Source organism: Mus caroli, chromosome 9, assembly GCF_900094665.2.
Source record: "Mus caroli chromosome 9, CAROLI_EIJ_v1.1, whole genome shotgun sequence".
NCBI lineage: Eukaryota > Metazoa > Chordata > Mammalia > Rodentia > Muridae > Mus > Mus caroli.
In genome coordinates, this window is record NC_034578.1 from 88,679,565 (window position 1) to 88,684,133 (window position 4,569).

The window sequence follows — 4,569 nt, forward strand, 5'->3', positions numbered from 1 at the left end:
CCCCCCCAACTCCCCTACCCACCCATTCCCACTTTTTGGCCCTGGCGTTCCTCTGTACTGGGGCATATAAAGTTTACAAGACCAATGGGCCTCTCTTTCCAGTAATGGCCAACTAGGCCATATTTTGATACATATGCAGCTAGAGTCAAGAGCTCCGGGGATATTGGTTAGTTCATAATGTTGTTGCACCTACAGGGTTGCAGATCTCTTTAGCTCCTTGAATACTTTCTAGGGGTTTTTATGGGGTAAAGGGCTTAGGGGTGGGGAATTCAGCATAGAGACACACTATCGGCTTATTTAAACATAAGCAGAAAAATTACATGCAGGTCAGGGTGTCAGAGTTCTGTGAGTTGTTGACTAGTTCAGATAGCCCTGTTATGTCCTCATATTCCTCTTTATCTTTATGGTCAAGCTGTTCCCAGGAATGCCTGGGTTTGTTTTTCTTTGTTTTCAGCCCCAGGCAGCCTCTAAGCTCACAAACAACCAGCAATTTCTGAGTACTTTATATGACTTACAGGTCTTGAAATTTCATCTTTCTTTCAGTACTATGTTGAATGAACACATTCTTTGGTTCAGGCCGATTTAAAAATGGTAACATTTTGTGCTAAGTAAATCTTTCACTTTTGTTCTTTTATATTGATCAAAGTAGCTGGGAAATAAGTCAAGTATAAAAGCAAAAGATTTTACAAATCTTACAATTGCTAAATAAAGTTTTTGTTCATTTTTTTTTCTTTTGTGGTGGTGGTTTAAAGAAAATGGGCCTCATGGACTCATATATTTGAAATGTCTGAACTGTTGGGGAAAAATAAGAAAATGTGGTTTGTTGGATGTTGGAGGGTTTGGGTCAATTGGGGGGCAGTGAACATTGAGGTTTCAGAACCTCATACCAAATTCATTCTCTCTCCCTCCCCCTCCCCCTCTTCCCCTCTCCTCTTTCTCCCTCTCTCTCCCCCTCTCTTTCCTCTCTCTCTGCCTACAACTTTCAGATCAGGTGTGAGCTCTCAGCTACTGCTCCAGCACTGTGCCTGCTTGCCTATCACTATGTTTTCTTTGCGATGCTCATGGACAATCCTTTGAAACTGTAAGCAATTCTCCAATAAATGTTTTGGGTGTTTTTTTTTTATAAGCTACCTTTGTCATAGTGTCTCATCACAAAAATAGCAAGTGACTAAGACATTTGCCTTCTTGTTAGGCCAGCCTAAGAGCTTTAAAGGACAGCGTGTTCTCAGTGCAGTATCATCACCATTGACACTAATTTCTCTGATGTTCTCTGAAAGATGTTTCTGGAAATACTTATCTTTTTCTGGGTATGCCCAAAGTACATTTACTTTTGCAGTGCCAAGACTTAATAATTTTCTATTTTTGAAATTAAATTTTCAATTGATGATTGCAACCATATAACTCCTAAACACATTACTGTTGTGTGTATTGTATCTTAACATACGTTTTTCCAGTTCACCCTAATAAAACAATAAAGGTGGGAGTCACTATTTGTATCTAGAAGTCATCTGTCATGCATCATGTGCTCAATGTGCTCAGGTAACTATCTTTTTTTTTTTTTTTTTTTTGAGACAGGGTTTCTCCGTGCATCAGCCCCAGCTCCCAGCTGTCAAATTCTTTTGTTTGTTTTGTTTTTGAGACAGGGTTTCTCTGTGTAGCCCTGGCTGTCCTGGAACTCACTCTGTAGACCAGGCTGGCCTCGAACTCAGAAATCCGACTGCCTCTACCTCCCAAGTGCTGGGATTAAAGGTGTGCACCACCACTGCCAGGTAACTATCTTAATGATGATAGTTGGTGATTTATGACATGACATCAAGGGTTATTCGCCTTTGAAGGTTCTTTACACCTGAGTTTGTTATTGACACCTCCACCTGAATCTCATAGCAAAGAAGACCTTACACAGAGTGGCTGTCCCAGCAACATATGTTTATGTGAAAATCTTATCATTAATTAGAAATGCTGATAATCACTTTGGACATGGAGCAAATGCTCTTGATGTATGCCATAGCCTCAGTTTTAACTTGATTGACCCTGAAAAGCTTGACTCGAAAATTGTGAGGCTAAGCAGAAGTATTTTTTAAAGGCAAAATGTATTTTAGAATATTCCAGGAAGTGTTTGGAAAGATGGTTTGCTTTGACACCATTTTCTATACATTTAGTAACCACTTGGGAAATTTAGTGATGTGAGACTAAATAAATCACAGTATTCCATATTTGGAGAATATTGTGAGGCACTCATGTTGAGTTATGCACAGAGCAGAAGTTATTTGGCTCATTAGAGTTAAACTCTGTAGAAAAATAAAGAACAAACAAGAATAGCTCAATTACTGATGCTACCAAAAATAGATAAAATCAAGAAGAGAGACATTTATTAAAATCCATAAGACATTTCCAATTTGCTAAGTAAAAATATATTTGAAGCAAACTTTGAGATTAATTTTGAAAAAAGGATCACACAGTAGAACTTTTAAATACTAATTAAAAATTGATTGCAGGGTAGACAGTGGTGGCACATGACTTTAATTCCAGTACTGGAGGACNAGTGGATCTCTTTGAGTTCGAGGCCAGCCTGATCTACAGAGTGAGTTCCAGGACATCCAAGGTTATGCAGAAAATCTTTATCTCGAACCGACTTGTCTTAGTCAGGGTTTCTATTCCTGCACAAAGATCATGACCAAGAAGCAAGTTGGGGAGGAAAGGGTTTATTCGGCTTACACTTCCATACTGCTGTTCATCACCAAGGAAGTCAGGACTGGAACTCAAGCAGGTCAGGAAGCCGGAGCTGATGCAGAGGCCATGGAGGGATGGTCTTTACTGACTTGCTTCCCTTTGCTTGCTCAGCCTACTCTCTTATAGAGCCAAGACTACCAGCCCAGAGATGGCACCACCCACAAGGGGTCTTTCCCCCTTGATCACTAATTGAGAAAATGCCTTACAGCTGGATCTCATTGAGGCATTTCCCCAACTGAAGCTCCTTTCTCTGTGATAACTCTAGCCTATGTCAAGTTGACACAGAACTATCCAGTACACAACTAAATAATAATAATTATAATAATAGAAAATATATTAATGCTAAGTTTGTTGAGGTACAGATTCATGGAGCTTTAGCAGTATGTCTTATTGAAGCCATTCTCCCTGTTACTCTATCCTCATCTCTCTCTTTTCCTCTCATCTTTCCAGAGCAGCTGTTTCTTAGAAAGGCAAGAGATATTGAAAAGGCATGAAGAGCATCAGACATTCTGTCTGACTTTATCTCAGCGAATTCTCCTTTGACTTCAACAGCTAAACTTAATGTTCTGCAATGTCATTCAGGGAACAGAGCTTGCTGTCTTATTTTTATCCAGTAGAAGGGAGAGCTTGGCTGTGCTTAGAGGATGGTAAAGTATCAGGAACAGGTGGGAGTTGGAGCCTGACTGTAAAGTGACATCATAAAGTTAGTCGTATACTCTTCCAACACAGAAGAGAAGCCCTGTGATCTATTTTTTTAATTATATGAACATAGCAGATGNAGCAAAGTGGGAAATGTGCATAGTTAACGTCCCAGGAAAATGTGAGTTCTAGCACATTCCCTATGCCCAGAGCTATTTTCTCAAGGAGAATCGTGTGCTCTCTNGCCTTGTAGTGGGTGAACATTTCTCTCCTGGAACTTCTTTCTCTGGAACAGAGAGCGGTAGATAATACACATAATTTATTTACTTAATTCTTTTTTGATGTCTCTGCGTTTGCATGTGCCTGGGTGCAGGGTTCAAATGGGTGTAAGTGNGAGGCCAAGGGACAACTGCTGAAGTTGTACATCAGCAGTTATGAACCTTGTTCTGTGAAGTACAGTCTGNCCCTGAACCTGAAGCTTGCCCATTTTGCTAGACTGACTGACAAGGAAGGGATGGAGCTCTGTCTCTCCAGTGTTGGGTTACAAGTGTGTGTTACTGGATCCCTGTTTGGTGCTTGTTTGCTTTTTCTTCTTTTCTAGATTTAAGGATCAAACTCAGGTCCTGTGCTTGCTTACATGGAAAGTGCATACCTTAATGACTAAGCCCCTCTGGACCTTTCAGTTATTTGCATAACATTAAGGCAAATTTAAGTTGTCATTTCTTAAACAAAAAGGGATGTCTTTAAATCAACCCTGTAGAAAATTCTACTAGGAAATTTTGTTTTTAAAACAATAGTTCTAAATGTTTACTAAGTGTGATATTAAGTTGGCCATGAAATCATACAGCTGTTTAGCATAGAGTTTACCAAGTGGTTAAATATTCAAGTTTACAATGATCTCTATTTCTGTCCACATCATTATATGATTTCTATATAATATAATTTATTATTGATACTTTATTTTTCCCTTAAAAGTGATAATCATTCTGTTATTATTGAGAGGGTAAATACTTCTCAANTGGACAAATATGGATAAGTAGTAAAGTTTTCTTTGGGAGAAATTTGAGGTTAATATCTAACTTTTCTGTTTCTTACTACCTTGTGAAAGTATTGGGTATAGTCAGGATCCCAGGACATGCATTTAGCTGTCATGATTAGGGCCATCACCTTAATAATATTTACATCCACAAAGAGGACAGT